Source organism: Bombyx mandarina, chromosome 03 (genome assembly GCF_030267445.1).
Source record: "Bombyx mandarina strain Sakado chromosome 03, ASM3026744v2".
Lineage (NCBI taxonomy): Eukaryota > Metazoa > Arthropoda > Insecta > Lepidoptera > Bombycidae > Bombyx > Bombyx mandarina.
The window spans coordinates 10116343-10134265 of NC_143210.1; positions in this window are offsets into that span (position 1 = coordinate 10116343).

The window sequence follows — 17923 nt, forward strand, 5'->3', positions numbered from 1 at the left end:
TTGATAAAATTTAATCAATTTGACTATAACAAATAAAGACTTGTATAATTTATTATTTTTTATCTTCTGTGTTTAATATATAAGTTTAGGGGCATTCGCTACAAGATGTCGCTAGTTTCCATACAAAAAAATATTTGTCTTAAAGTATCGCGGTTTCAGGACCCTGTCCATAAAGAACTGACAACTTTTTCCTTAGATTATAAGTTAGGTTAGTTTTCGTTATCGTGTTGTTTTGTCCTATATATTTTGTAAGCAACATTGTGTACTTAGCACATTCGTCTTGATTAATAGTGCGCACATGGCTTATGTTACAAGCTAGATTTTTTACTTGTTGTTATTTATTGTGTATCTTTATTTAACTTGTAATGTGTATTGTGTGCCTAATGAGTAAATAAATAAAAATATTTGCCCCTCGAGAAATCGACGTAATCCTATGGATGTCATACAAACTCAATTCCCCACTTAAAAAAAAAGAAGTAAAGAATATATATTCAAAATTTTAATCTTATTAATTTATAATTAATTTAAATTTTAATTAAAAAAAAAATTGAGTTAAAACAAAAAAAATGCCCCCTGAGTTTGTTTCGCCGGTTCTTCTCAGGACTGTGGCTTTTTTTGGAACCGGTGGTAGAGTTAACATTGTTATTTATATTTTGACATTCAACAAGTGTGTTGTACTGACATCTAAGTTGAAATAAATGATTTTGAATTTGAATTTGAATGACTTCAATCAAACAGGAATTTGTAGATTTAAATGAGTTTTTATCTATCGAGATTACAATCTGTATTTATTTGAACGGAAGCTAATTCCAATTAGAGATGTTATCGATCTAATATAAGCATGTCCTAATATAATAACTTATAAAGTTATGGACTGTGAGCTATTGGGTAGGTTTGAATAAATAAATATTGTGTGTTAATGTAATTGACCAATAAAAAACTTTTATTTTTATTTTTATTGCTTAGATGGTTGGACGAGCTCACAGCCCACCTGGTGTTATGTGGTTACTGGAGCCCATAGACATCTACAACGTAAATGCGCCACCCACCTTGAGATATGTTCTAAGGTCTCAAGTATAGTTACAACGGCTGCCCCACCCTTCAAACCGAAACGCATTACTGCTTCACGGCACAAATAGGCAGGGTGGTGGTACCTACACGCGCAGACTCTCAAGAGGTCCTACCACCAGTAATACTTGTAAGTACTACGCCATTAGATAATATTGTTTTGTTAAATCTTTTACCCCTTTCGGTAGGCAGAGGCTTGGCTCTGCCCCTGTCATTGCTGAAGTCCATGAGCGATGGTAACCACTCACCATCAAGTAGGCCGTATGATCATCTGCCTAAAAGAGCAATAAAAAAAAATTCATACTCCTCGTGAATTTTCCGAAAAAGTTAACAAATAGTCATTTCATTTCACAGCGCTGTCTTGGGAATAAGCACATAAAAATACTTCTAGCAAAATATTTTAAGCGGCTCCATTTGTTTGTGTTGCTAAATAAAATGTAGTAAGGAGTGGGATCGCGATGCCACTAAAATGGTGAAACGTTTAAAATCTAATGGAGAAGAGCCTTTGCACAATTAGACTGAGACTTCGAGCTCCCATGGTGGGTGGTGGGAATCGCGTGATGACTATACCCATCTACAGTTACTTATTTATTTATACTTTATGCACAAAACAAAACTTGTACACAGGCGGACTTATGCCATGGGCATTCTCTTCCAGTCGACCATAGGGTGGTGCAGAGATAATGCATGGTAGGTGCATTAACAAAAGAATAACAAACAACAACAACAAAACAAAAAAAGAAAAAACTCAAAACAAAAATCATCCCTAAAATAACATCTCAGTATTATAGAATACACATAATGTTAAATATAGGTTCTTATATAGATTACATATGACTTTGTATGTATAAATAAACATACTATAATTTAATATACCTATGTATAAAATAGTAAAATACATACATACACATAATTACACACAATATAATATATATGTAAAGTAATAATATACTTACTGTATTATGTATGTGTATAGTTACTGTATTATGTTGTAGGATATCCCGTGACTCTAGATAACAAATCGGACAGACTAATTATTTTCTATACTAATATTATAAAGAGGAAAGATTTGTTTGTTTGTTTGTTTCGAATAGGCTCCGAAACTACTGGACCGATTTCAAAAATTCTTTTTCCATTAGAAGCCGACATTGTCCCTGATGAACATAGGCTACTTTTTTGATAATTTTTTTTATTTCATTTTTTTTGGTTTCATGTGTGTTTTAATGTTTCCGAAGCGAAGCGAGGGCGGGTCGCTAGTTACTAATAATTTAGATTAAATCAACTACTAACCAAAAAAATACTGTCAAATCATGCGACTCCATTAGACTAAAACCTAAACCACATTTGTTCGTAGCAAAAGTTTTCGAAAACAACTCTTTATGGAATTATGAAAACATTCTCGTTAGAGCATCGGCATGTCTATAAAACATTCATCGGATGTCACGATGTTTGATAATAAAATCACTATAGTTATTAATACACAGACATTCTATAATACTTGCGATGGTCAGAAATAATGAATGTTATTTATAAAAATAAGCGGCGTCGCATCTTACGTAACTTGCCGAACGACGCTTCTTTACGTATGACGTCATTTGAGGCCAAAATAACTGAGATCCTGAATTGCGTAATTGTTTTAGAATTATTAGATTTTATTCAGTGAAACAGAGTGTGTTGACCGCAGTTATTTATTTTGAACACAAAGAGTACTTTGATTCAAGTATTTAAATAAATGTAGCCGACTTAACCTAATATGTGTAATTATTCTAAGACCTAATAGGTGTATGGCTCTAATAAAGAATTAAAAAAAAATGTAATGAAGTTGATATCGAGTACATCATTAGGTTTATTACGTTACATTATTGTCATAATTAAAGTATTTTCAAATTTAATTCTTCACTCAAAGATTAACAAATCTTAGTTTAGGTAAACAAACTTTTTTTAAACGTATGAATGTTTGTTTACTAAAACTAGCGTCATCTAGTGTAAAAGAAAAGAACGACAATGGTTTCGAAAAAGCACCCGCTAGTGCTTTGAAGCGCTAGTGTCGCTCGATGCCTCACATCCCTGCAAATGAATTATTGTGATGAACAATAATATAAAATAGATAAAACGTTCAAGCCAATGAAAACCTGATAGAAATAATGTGATTATTATGTACTACACTATTTTTGGGCTTGTAATGGGAAAAATATTTTTCCGAATTAACGCTTAAAATATGTAAACCTTTATTTTATTTTATTTGCACAATCACATAGCAAAGGTTCAAAGTTGTCCAAAAAAAAATTGCTTACATTTAGAGATCATCTAAGACCTATTGAAGTTTTAAAAAAAATTGCCTGAAAGTCCTTAAAATAACGCCCTCTCACGACGGAACACGTAAAGAATGAATCGTAAGCTATGAACGCCACGAGCCAAACTAATACCTCTATCTTTTTCCCTCTTTTGAATTTTGTACTTGCTTCTCTTTTACTCATGCAGCTTATCGCTTCGATCATTGATCTTTGAAATTCGAATGCGGTAAGTTGCGCGCGCGCAGGCGCACGTCCACCGAGGCCGTCCCGCTCGCACGTACTAGCCACGCTTACCGTTGTCTCGTGTTTCTTTTATTGCCGTTTTATTATTTCTTGTAGATGATCACGCGATCGCGAGCTGTCGCTTGGCGCGCACACGTCATGTCTTCTGTCTCCGTTCGACTTGTAAGTTACAGTATGACTGTGTTTCTTTCTGTTCGGCGCATGTCGGTTCGCTGCCGTGCGTCGATGTTTTGGGAAGTGCACCCGCCCGGCGTTCCCACGGTTCACCTTCGGCCGACTTCCTTACGAAAAAAACAAACAAGAGCACTTTGTTGAAGAAAATCGACGTCTGCCGGTCGCGCTGAATGATTAATACAATTATGAGCGCGCACGCTGCTACCTACTCGACTCGATATTAATAATAATAGATCTTGGTAGGGACACGTGGTTAAAATCGGACTTAGTTAAGCAATTAACGGACTGAGTTTTTTGATAATTTAATGTGACACGATAGTAAAATTGTAATTTAAAATTTTATGAAATTTTTGTTTTTTGAGTTTATGTATTAAGGTGACCGTGTCCGTTCATGTTATGAAACTGTTTATATTAATGTTCATTATTAGAAACAAAAACAAATGTATTCGACGTTTAGCAAAATTCCAAATTTATTTATGCATAAAATTTTCTTATTTGTTGATATTTTGGAATAATAAATGGTTATTTCGAATTAAGACGACACAACATCGATATATTACCATAAGGTAATACCATACGGTAATATATCGTTTTGTTGTTGTATTGAATCGATATATTACCATACGGTAATATATCGATATATATACGAATTGATAATTGAATATTGAATCGATATATTACCATACGGTAATATATCGATTCAATACAACAACAAAACTCGTCATTACGTAAAAACAACTATAGGGAATCCGTTGACATAGAGATCTATTACCTAATTCTTGTATTAATGTCTATTTCTATATACATTTTAGGGTAAATAGATTTTTTGTTTGATATTTACATTAATTTTCAAATTGGACAGTAACATTAATCGACATTAGGATATGTCTTGTCTACAATAATTAATATTTGAAGTTTTTTTATCTTTTTGAAGTATAGGTAATTATTTTAGGCTATAATGAAAAAAAATGGCCGAAAAATGGTGTTTGTTTTTGAGCTATGTAATGACAATTTGAAATGTGGTTTTTTTCATCGATAAATGAACGGGCTCATGTCCCAGTGATATCAAGTAGGAAGTGGAGGCATGACGTCAAAATCTAGTTTATGGTTCAAGTTTAATCACAACTTATTTTACAGAGATTAATAGCAAATGCTGGTGCACTGCTCATGAAGATAATTTTGTCGGTTCATAAGCGTATATAGGAATGCTTCGCTTTTTCGTCTACTCATAGAATATTATATAATAGTTACCGTTAAAAATATTTATTGTTTGATAGGCATCTTTTTCGCACCAGATTTTTGTATTTTTTTATTAGGAGCGTAGGTATTTCTTGCACAAATCATATTATATTCGCTTTAACTTACCTACACGCTTTTATATTTTTTTTCTAAATTAAAGCTACATTAAGACTTTCTATATCCCTGACAACGTGCATACCAAATTTTATAATAAACGATTAACTAATTAAGACTTTAAGCCGTAACAAACAAACACACTTTCGCATTTAGGTATAAATTTTGTATGGTTACATTTTTTCTTCATTGCCCTAGTTAGATAGGAGTACACAGGCTTTCTAGATAGGTAAGTGGTTAGCGGTGCCCAGAAGATATCACACTAGCTACTCGCCTTGGGAATTGGGGTGTTGGGGAATCTTCAGGTCATGAAGGCTTTAGAAATAATCTAATACGTAGTCCCTATTTGAAAGTTAAACTAATTTTCAACTACAGAGGGACGATGTAATCTGACGAGGCAGTTAAAGTATGCTGGTGAGGAAATTTCCTGGTTTTTCTTTTTGTCTTTCTTTGGTGCTTAATGTTAAAATGTAGGTCTTCAAATACCAAAAAGATAAAAATATTATATATTTTTCACCTCAGCAGCTCAAACATGCCGCTTTTGCTGCAAGACAACAGTGAACAAAACGCGATTTTGATTCGAGCGTGGGTCAAAGTAGTTTTTTAATTTTTCAATCTTCGGTGTCACGAATTGACATTATTCAGCCATAAATTTGAAACATTCGAATTTTACTGTGCTCTGTCTCGAAGCAAAGAAGTTTTTTTGCATCTCGTGTTGTTGCGTCCCTCACTACGCTCAGGATTCTAACTTTGAATCGCTCGCTACGCTCGTAAATCAATCATAGAATCCTTCGTTTGCACGGGACTCAAAATCAGCACTTGAAACAAAAAACAACTTCGCTATCTTGTTGCACAAATAACTATTGTTCGTTCTTCTCTGTGTTTTTAGAGCAAACAGGCAGTATTTAAAAAAAACTTACTACAACCCAAATCGGTAAAATGCAAGCTCTAATTCTTCAAAACAAAGCAAATCTTGTCTGTCTATACTAATATTATAAAGAGGAAAGATTTGTTTGTTTGTTTGTTTCGAATAGGCTCCGAAACTTCTGGACCGATTTGAAAAATTCTTTTTCCATTAGAAGCCGACATTGTCCCTGATGAACATAGGCTACTTCTTTTTTTTTTTAGTTTTTTTTTTTGGTTTTTATGTGTGTTTTAATGTTTCCGAAGCGAAGCGAGGGCGGGTCGCTAGTTAGTAAATATGTAACATGCTTCGTTTGTGTATGATGTGTGAGTCGGTTAAGCGAGGGATACAGTTGGCGAATCTTTCTTTTGTGTGGACATTCATTATAAGAACGAGAACAGCGTAAGAATATTGTGGATATACAATGTATTGATATATATGAAAAATATAGATTCACTCACTATTTGGACAGTATCTGTAGCACTTAAGCGCCCTTGTTTGAATGACGAGATAGCCGATATATGCGCAGCATATCGTTGCCAGAATAAATATTTAGTGATGTTGTTCTTCATACCGAATTTTTGCGAAATAGGATCGGTTTTTTTCTCAATTTTCAAGGTGTAATTCATTTGGCTAAAGTTATTTTTGTTTGTTTATTGGTTTAAGTATGTTATTAGATAATATAAGCGTTACGTGATAAATACTGATACAGTGAAAGCTCGCTCTTGGTACAAAGAAATAAAAGCTATTATTGATTTGCATGAAGATTGCTTTTACGTCCTTACGGATCCATCAGATCCAATAACCTTTGCATTAGACGCCTTCAGCTCTAACACTAGGAGCAGGCTTAGGGACCCCGGTAACCGTACTCGTCGAACTCGACAAAGAGTTCGACGTGCAACCTAACCCATGCATCAGCTCGCTGAGTTTCTCGCCGGATCTTCTCAGCGGGTCGCGATTCCGATCCGGTAGTAGATTCATTCGCGAAGCAACTGCTCTTGAGCTGTTAGGTCTCCTTCGGAGGCGCTCGGGCAGCTGTAAGCAAATCCCACCCCTTCTGGCTGAGCCTTTGCTCGCCCACCTGTCCTGGTGAAACTAGAAAGGCATCCGGGCCACCAGTAATCCTTCAATCATAAAAAAACAGAAAAAAAAAGAAGATGTTTACTTAGAGACGCTATTAGAGCTATATGCAATATATAAAATAATATGCAAACAAGTATATATGCAAACATCACACATCGCTAAAGCCAGGACCAGAAGATTTTTTTGGGATGGAGGGATTGCTGTTTGCCCAAAGGTCTTTGCAACTTCATTGGACCAGGTGAGCGAACTAAGGGGATACCTCAGGATGGGAAGGTCTGCTTACAGACCCAGTTCCCTTCGCTGTGAATGTTCAACCGTAATCAAATAATTTCATACCTAATCAAAAATAATTTTTGGTGGTTTTTTTGTATACAAGCCTAGCAAGTCCATGATCTCAGTTATACAATGCCAATTAACTTAATAGTTCGAATAACCGCAGCTACTCCAAGAGGACGTCCGGTAATTACAGATACTATCATATTCATTTACGATTCAACGTCTCTGATGTGGCAAACATAGAATTATTTACTCTTGCATTAAATAAGCTTTACATTATTTGATTTGTTCGTATTATTAGTGTTACATCTTGATCTTCTGACGGATCAATAATCGTTTATATCGTAATTTCACGTCCGTGAAAGCTCTTTAAAGGTCACTAAGTTTGGAAGTTGGGTGTCAGTTTGGAAGTTGAGTGTCAGTGAGGACTATATTTTATACATTCCTTTCTTATTGCCAATATACATAATACTTAATTTTATTTTCAGAAATATCTGCAAAACCAAGCTATCTACATTCTGTTAGCGCATACTTTACCACTTTGGACAAATTGCTCACTGAAAACCTGAGAACCTCGAAAAGCTAACAGTAGTAGGTCATGTCGGCGGGAAAAAACCACGGGATCGATTACTAATCTTTTGTCAAAACTGACAACATTACTCAACGGCATGTCTCAAGAAGTGGATGAGGAGAGCCGCAGACCGGGCTCAGTGGTGTGGAATGGGAGAGGCCTATGTCCAGCAGTGGACGACTGTGAGCTGTTGATGATGATGATGATGATGATGATGTCTCTACCTGAAGCAAAGTCTACAGAATAGAAGAAGCATGTGGAAAGGAATCGAGTAACGAATGGCCCGAGAGAAAATCTTCAATCTTGGATACTATCTTCAGAAATTAAGATACCGACACAGAAGAAGAAGAATACTTTAAAAAAAAAATGATTTTTCTTTTAATCATCTAAAATTTTAGTGGAATGACTCAGATCCCTGACGGTCCGCTCATAGCTTTTTGTTTTCATTAATGCATGTCCATATTAGCACTGACGCGAAGCTGGCATGTGTGCCACTCCCAATACCCCCGTTTTCGTAAGATCTCTTGAGGGAGCAGCGTTCCCACGGACGCTCCACACGTGGCTTTTTATGCTCATACCACTTATGTTTTTTTCGGATTCTTTTTTTTAAATTACAAGGCTTAATAGTCTCGTGCTCGCGGCCCACTGTATCACGCACGCTTTGTTCACTCGTTTCTGATGATCATATACCCACGTAGTTAATTCCAAGACACTGAGACAGATATTGTATGACTTATAATTTGCGTACTTACTGGTGGTGGGACCTCTTGTGAGTCCGCGCGGGTAGGTACCACGATTATTTCTGCCGTGAAGCAGTAATGCGTTTCGGTTTGAAGGGCGAGGCAGCCGTTGTAAGACCTTAGAACTTTATCTCAAGGTGGGTGGCGCATTTACGTTGTAGATGGGCTCGAGTAACCAGTCAACATCAGGTGGGCTATGAGCTCGTCGACTCATCTAAGCAATAAATAAAAAAATAGTCTAGTAGTCTTTTTCTTCTCAGTGGTTTGTTTGGCAGAGTGTTCGTGGTCATCATTTCGAGTGGTGGTGCGCTTCACAAGACGTCGCCATTCCTCGAGTACCGCGGCCCTTCTAGTGCACTCGTTGATGAGACCGTTTAGAGCTGTATTTATTTGGTAGGTCCATCGTAGCGGTGATCTGTCGCACGGTCTTGTACCCTCAATCATTCCGTGCACCACAAGGCGCTCAACTGAGTAGTCACCCCGTCGCGACACATGTCCGAAGAAAGTGAGAATGCGACTCTAAGCGATTAGGGAAAGACGCTGCTTGTGTTGCTTATTGTAGTACTAGACGATGACCGAGCTTTGCTCTGTTTTTTTTTTTTTGATAACGCCATCTTGTTGTGTCTTTAAAGCAGTTAGTTGCGCTCAATTAAGAAAAATAGAGGGGGAGTAGGATTAGAGAGACTAAAAATAGTCGGGAAGAGTTGATTATTGAAAACACGAATAAAACAAGATTCTGTGAAAATAAATCGTAGCTAGATCGATCTATCGCCCCCGAAATCCCCTGTATACTAAATTTTATGAAAATCGTTGGAGCAATTTCCGAGATTCAGATTATATATATATTTACAAGAATTGCTCGTTTAAAGGTATAAGGTAGTAGTAGTAGTTCGATTTTCGCGACTCGTAGACATGAAACTGCTTTTACGGCTTAATCTCGCATTTTTGTGGTCATTATATCGAGGAGTGAAAAGCTATTTGGTTTAAACGACTATACGCTTAATACGCGACATTTATCTTTGTAATTAAATGTCCGTTTTATTTGGTATTATAATAATTCGATGTCTTTAATTGAACTTCAATTAAGTTGACTCCGTTCAAATATCTGAAGAAGTTTTTTTGTCATGATATTATTCGAAAATTTAAACTTTAAGTGGCTCTTTTGTGGAATTGCAAATATGTCTCTTATTAGCCTATCATTACTCGATATCATTTCATGAAGGTCACGGGAATCAGCTGGATGCAAGCTATGCAGGAGCGGTTATTGTGGCGAACCTCTGGTAAGGCCTATACCCAGCATTGGACGTCCGTGAGCTTAAAAATAATAATTGTAGGCAGCGGCCTGGCTCTGCCCCTGGCATTGCTGAAGTCCATGGGCGACGGTAATCAGTCACCATCAGGTGGGCCATACGTTCGTCTGCCTACAAGGGCAATAAAAAAAAATTACCGACTACACATCGATTTCATTTGAGCAAATCAAACGTAAAAGTCTAGTAACACTTTCATCCGAGAAATAGAAGGGGAGACTTTTTGGCGGGAACGCGAGGAGTGAAGTTGTGTGATTTGTTTTATTTTGTCTATTTAGTATTTCTTCAGCTTTAAATGTGTAATAACGATGGTATATTAACGGTTTAATATCTGTGAAAGTGCACAAATATGGGAAAATGAAACAAATCTGCTGGACGTAGCTTTTAGGGTTCCTCCAAAAAGTCCAAAAAGTCCAAATCTCAGTAAATTACCACCATTTTACTGAGATTATATTTCATCCCATATAATCTCATTTCATTTAATTTCATCCCATTTGATTAATATCTCAAATTAATCATCTTCATTTCATGTCACTCCATATTATCATTTTTCATAAAATTAAGAATATAAATTAAAATAAGACATGACTTAAAGGTCTCAGTTACCAGGTCATAAAATCCCTTAAAAAAAAAAGGAAATAGAAGGCAGTTAGCATAAAATTCAAATGTCAACAACTAATAATTCTCTGGTTCGTGACCACGGAAACTGTAAAGTATTCCAAACGTCGGTGGTAATGTAATGAAAATAAAAAGACCGGATTAAACCGTAATACTAGTTTTAATATGTCTATAATATGTTACTATGCTTTCCGTTAAGCGCCCATAATTATTAAGTATTGTCAATCGAATCAGGAAAAGCTTTTTTCTTAATAAAAAAAAACCGTAAAATGTACAATAAACAACAACAAATGCTTTTCTTTAAGCGCCCATAATTATTAAGTCATTGTTGTCAATCGAATCACGAAAAGCTTTTTTTTTTAATTAAAAAAAATCTTGAACTGTCCTGATCCTGAACAATAACCTTTGATGATTAATAATGAAATTTAAAAATATAAACTTACATTATGAAGTCAAGTGCATAAATTTATTTCTTGTTAGGAAGTTTATCAATGTGAAAAAATATCGATAAATGTATTCAAAACTTCACTTACATTAAACCTTTGAATTAATTTTGAAGAATAATGTAGATAATCGTAAAATAGCAATAATAGCGTTTTATTTATTTTATGTTTATTTTTATTGCTTAAATGGGTGGACGAGCTCATAGCCCATCTGGTGTTAAGTGGTTACTCGAGCCCATAGACATCTACAACGTAAATGCGCCACCCACCTTGAGATATAAGTTCTAAGGTCTCAGTATAGTTACAACGGCTACCCCACGCTTCAAAACGAAACGCATTACTGCTTCACGGCAGAAATAGGCAGGGTGGTGGTACCTACCCGCGCGGATTCACAAGAGGTCCTACCACCAGTAAATACTGTCCACTAGTAAGTAATTTGTATGATGTCCATAACCAGTCTCCTCTAGTTATTGACAGCAGCCTTTTGTTAGATATATATGAGCTGATCTAATAAATATACTTATATCAATGTTTTTGTTTTTGTTCGTATGTTACTGTGATTGCTTTCGAATGTCGTATATTGATAAAAGCATAAAGTAAAATTACATCTTTTAGGTTCAAAAATAATGATTACAAAAAAAAATCCTCTACAAATTCTTACTAAAACTATGTATTTACCTTTTTTCGACCAAGTAATATCGGATGTGGACATCTTTTTAACGATGTCGCCCTACGACGATTTGTCGTACATACGTTAATATTTAAGTTCAATATAACGGCAGCAATCAGAATTAACAATTTCATTAACTCTCGTTTCTTTTTAAATCTTAAGAATCTAAACATCAAAGGTCTTATCTCAGAATTTCGTTTAGAGCGATTTAAACTATATTCTCTGGTCTTTAGAGTCGATTCGTTTTCGTATTTCGAGTAATTAAGTAGTACAAGAGCCTTTAAGGCGATAAGTGACAACACCTGTCCGCTTTTCCCACAGTTAGCGGATGTCGAACGTCAATTTATCTCAAAACACGTTAAGACACTTCGGTAGTGTCTCAGTCCGCAATTACTTTTGCTCCCACAGTATTCAATACTTTCAAATACGTTTAAAGCTAACATGCGCTAAAAGCTAAGATTTACAGCACTAACTAAAGCTATATTTAACAAAAAAACTTATATTAAAAAAAAAAAAATATTAAAAAAAAAAAGACATGCCCGCTTAGTTTCTTCCCAATTTTTCTCAGGACGGAGGCTAGTACTTGTGAATTGGCGGTAGTTCTTTTGACGTTCAACAAGTATCTACTTTCATTTATGTTGAATAAAAAAAATTTTGATTTGATTTGATTATCTTGAAGTCTGAACATAACTTTATAGCAGTCTTCTCTAAAGGTGAAATGCAGAAATTAAGTTACAAGAAATAAGCACGTTGCTACGATAAGTGATTTATCCACAGACATAAATGCGATACAAATTTAATAGATTCCTGATTAATTTTACAAGTCTGAGAGCTTAATTATTTAGTAGAAAAAATTATACCATCAAAAAACTACATTTAATTACTGGTGGTGGGACCTCTTGTGAGTCCGCGCGGGTAGGTACCACCACCCTGCCTATTTCTGCCGTGAAGCAGTAATGCGTTTCGGTTTGAAGGGTGGGGCATCCGTTGTAACTATACTGAGACCTTAGAACTTATATCTCAAGGGAATGTATATGGGCTCCAGTAACCACTTAATACTAGGTGGGCTGTGAGCTCGTCCACCCATCTAAGCAATAATAAAAAATTGTCGATGTATAACGCCATGGTAGTCCATGAAATAATAAAATGAAAATAATAAACGGGAGATTAAACAGTAAAAGTGGTTTACGTCGATGACCTGCGTACCGGAGAAAGCACTAACATTTATTCCTCTATGTTTATTTATTTTACGCACGTATTCGGTATAGAATGGTAATTAATATCACCTACCGTCCAACGACTGAACCGTTAACTATTTAATTGAAGATTGAACATTGAACAGGTAGATAGTTCCATCGATGTAATTAATTAATTATCCCACGCATTATTTACGTGTTGTGAAATAGGACCACCCATCCGTAAGATCGTTAATCAAATTAAATATGAAATTTATAGCAATGTAGGGATGTGAGTTTTTGTATTAATTAACGCCGTGGGCGTATTCGATGTGTGGTCTTTTTGATGATGACGAAATCATTGGGATTATGTATTATTTTTAAAATAAAGCAAAAAAATCATTTGCAAGTTGAATATGGTATGACATTTCACTAACACGCGTCCCAGTACCGATGCATAAAAAACAGAAAAACGAATAAAATTAGTTAATTTTATCTTTTTGGTATTTGAATATCTAAATTTTAATGTAAATATTTGTAACAATAAAATACAAATCAAAGAAACACCGAGAGAAGAAACAGAAATGTCCTTCCCTATGATACCATGATGTGGATTTAAGGAGATATAACCCAAGAAGGGTTAACGTCAGACGGCGACTGATTGTAAAACTTATGCCAAATTCCTATGCAGTATGATAAGAGAACATGCTGCGACGACCCGACATAATGTGAGATAAGGACTAGAAGAAGAATAATAAGTATTCTGAAGTAGTAGAAGCAAGAACTGAATATCAAATGAATCATAGAATTTAGAGTTGTCGCGATTATTTGGGTTTATCTCTCAAATGGTCGTAAAATTTGTGAAAAGATTAAATGACTTACAAATTAACGATAATGTCACACTATTTTGTTATTTCAGTATAAGTTAACAAAGTTCAGTCCTGTTTACATCTCGACGTTTTGAAATGGGCATTTTTAAAATATTAATAAAATATTGTTAGATATACTAGATAGAGACCAGAGTATCTGTATACCGATATTTGTCGATAATAGTCGATACGCGCACACAAGAAACTATGATAATCTTTTCTAACGAGAGCTGCTCGTAATTAAGAGCCGGAAATCATCGGCGTTAAAGCTAACGATGTGAAATGTCAAACAGATAGCATCTACACTAACTTATGCACGAAGGAAATTGCCTCTGAAAGAACACCGAAGGTTTTCTGTACGAATTTGTTGGCAGTTACATAAGCCGCTATGCTGTACTTGTTTAAAATTATCGGTACAACATATTAAGTGCCCCTAGTTAAGAGAGTTTAATATAACTTTAACGTGGGCTATATTCCTAAACTTGATATCAATTTTACCAAAAACTACGTAAACGGTAAGACGGTGAGAGACGGAAATAGAGAGAGAAAGTATTCTTTATTGCACACTAGCCAACCCGGCAGACTTCGTAGTGCCTCAATCGATAAATAAAAGGCATAAACTTTTGTACAAAATAAACTTTAAACAAACAAAAGGAATCCGTCCGATGGGGGACACATCAAAGGAAAAACAAAATTGTTATTTTTATTTCATATTTATTTATTTATTTATTATTATTATTATTATTTCTACCTTTTAAACCTTCTCTGAACTTCCACAAATAATTCAAGATCAAAATTAGCCAAAGCGGTCCAGGCGTTTTCGAGTTTTAGCGAGACTAACGAACAGCAATTCATTTTTATACGGGTGGCCCATAAGTCCTTTGAAAAGTAAAATTTGAATAAAACGAACAGGGCGCGCGTGAGTGGTGCAGGGGAAGCGGGGGGAGTAACTTCGGTTTCTGGGAATTTAGTCGCGATGGAGCGTTTTACCGGAGCGGATCGTGCGTTTTGTGTGCGCGAGTTTTATAAAAACGACAATTCGGCAACCGTTGCGCGGCGTAAATTTCGAGAACACAAAGGTTTACACAACTTTGACGACACTCCAACTCTTCAAACGATTAAGAACTGGGTTGCTAAGTTCGAGGAGACCGGTTCGACGTTAGATAAACCGCGGTTGGGTCGCCCAAGGACGTCACGTACGGAACAAAACATAGACACAGTGACACAGTCTATTCGCGAAAATCCGACACAGTCAACTCGTAAGCGCGCCAGAGCATTAAACGTATCCAGGACATCGTTACAACGGATTTTGAAGAAAGATTTACATATGCACCCTTACAAAATTCAGTTGGTTCAAGAATTAAAGGAAACTGACGGTATTCAAAGACAAAATTATGCGAATGAAATGTTGAATCGGTTTACTTCCTTCAATAACATAATGTTCTCTGACGAGGCTCATTTCCATCTTAACGGGCATGTTAGTAAACAAGATTGCCGCTATTGGAGCCCCATCAATCCAAAACTTAAGCATCAGAAGCCCTTACATAGTCCGAAAGTGACTGTTTGGGCCGCTATGTCAGCCCATGGTATCCTAGGGCCTTACTTCTTTGAGGATGGCAGAGGGCGCGCAGTTACTGTTACGTCGGAGCGATATGTGGCTATGATCGAAGAGTTTTTGATACCAGAATTGCAAAACTTTTCAGGCTTTAATGCCAGGACGTGGTTTCAACAGGATGGGGCCACTTCTCACACCTCTAACACTGCTATGCCCGTTATCTGTCAACTTTTTCCTGGCAAAGTTATCTCTAAGAGAGGAGACATTTCCTGGCCTCCACGTAGTCCAGATCTGACCCCGATGGATTTTTTTTTGTGGGGCTACCTTAAGGCTAAAGTATACGACACAAACCCGCGGTCAATTGAGGCCCTAAAAGAAAACATCCGCAGAGAAATGACAAGCATTTCAGCAGTGACGTGCCGCGCAGTCATCGACAATTTTAGACGTCGTTTGCAAGAGTGTCGTGATCGCAACGGATTACATTTAGGAGATGTTATTTTCAAAAAATAATTCCCGTTTTTTAAGCTTTTTATGTAAATAAAAATTTAATTCATAATGTAATTAGTTTTATTTTAATAAATTTTTTTTCATATCAAAGGACTTATGGGCCACCCTATATAGATTTCATATTTATCTACCTTTTAAACCACACACACAGCTTACGTTGAAAATCAGCCATTAGGCAGTTTGATTTGTACAATAGTCTTATCGCTAAGAGCGATCTTGTATTAATATAATATTTTTTTTATCACCATACTACACACTACAAAACAAGCAAACTTATTGGCAAATTACCCAAAGCGTGAGAAGGGACATCAATAGGTATCACAATTTATTATTATTTATGTAGAATTGGGATCGCGGCATAAAATAAAACATTCCATTGTTCCAAAATGTTCTGTTATTATAATTAAAAATTATCTGAAACCTTTTTTACGCCTTGCTTATTCAACCGTCTTCGCCATCTCCCTTTTCTTTGCCATTCCGTCTGTCATTCTCTATTCTCCTTCTCTTAGTCACATCTTAACGCTCCGTTTCATACGTTTCAATCTTACTAATCCTACATTTATATATGAATTTTATAATTATATCTGCCGTGAAATAGTCAAGTGTTTCAATTAGCGGGGCGGTACATCCGATATACATATAATTCAATTGTGAATTCGCCTTCATGTCTCAAAATAAGTGGACTTGCGTTTCGACGTCAATGAAATGAAATCGTACAACCATTTAATATCGGAACGTTTAAGTACATAAATAAAGAACCTCTATAATAGTTTCAATAATTCCGTCGGCGAGTAAGTAATTCGGAAATGGGTCTTCGAGTGGTGGTCATGTACTAAAAACAGCTTTCGAAATCGGCCCTTGCCAAAAGGAAGAAGCTATGCAAGTTCCTTTTTTTTTCTCCTACCTATGCTGATAGCCCTGAAAGGCCATTTCAGCTTCGCCTTGACGTACAGGTGAACTCACGAGGTTCGAACCGGAGTGTCGCTAACACTGGCCCTAGCAAGAGCAGTGCTTCGCAGAATCTACCAGCGGATCGGAAACGCGACCCTTTGAGAAGATCCGGCGAGATACTCAGTGGGCTGTGTCTATGGGTTAATTTACTCGTCAAGACCTTCGTCGCAACTCGCAAGCGACGGGTTCAGCGGGGACGGTGATCGGGCAAGTTCCAGGATGCCAACGGTTACATATGCATAGAACACCCTCTTGAGAAGCTATATCGCCGCGGATGTTTGTGGCCATCTCAGACATCGGTTGTTCTTTCTCAACTTATTTTTCTTCTTCTTCAACCCACGTCCACTCAATGCTTAGTGTAGATCCCCTCAAACTCACTCAACTCTTTTCGGTCTCTTGCCTTTTGCATCCATTTCAGGCTAACTATTTTAAACTACTTCGCAAAAATCAGTTTATCAAACGCGACATAATTTTATGAAGAGTTCTAATTTAACATTGTAAACTTTACAGCCACAAAGAAATTTACATGTCACTAATAAATGAATAAAATCGCTTGTGCCGACTATTTGTTAGCCACTTACGTGTATTTTATTGCCGGCTGGCTACTCGACAAACGAGCTGAATAATAGTGAAATATTTATTTTTATCACACTCAAGTTGCGAGTTAATATCGGACTAATCTCATTCTGCAACACTACCAAATGAGTCTTACGCACACGGAATACAACGCCTTTTCGAGGGTTCGTATTTAACTGTCATTTTTTTTGTATTTTCTATCATAAAAAGTAATGTTCCTTTGTCGAAATGGTTTAATAATGTTTTTCTGGCATATTTAAGGCCACACTTGATGCTATGTAAACGGATCTGATATTCAACCTGTTTTATATTGCTCCAGAATGAATGTTCGCAATCCATGTGGTCCCAGCAATGTGTGAAACAAGCACGAATTAAGAACGACACTGCCGCCATAAGTCGAACCTCGTATATAGAGTAGTAATGTTTCAAGGCCGCTTATGAAAATATATTCAAATATAATCGGTAGTTTAGACACAAGATCATATTCTCGATTTCGATAATCGAGTCGAATCGAATATAATCGATTGCTGTAGGTTTCGACGAGGT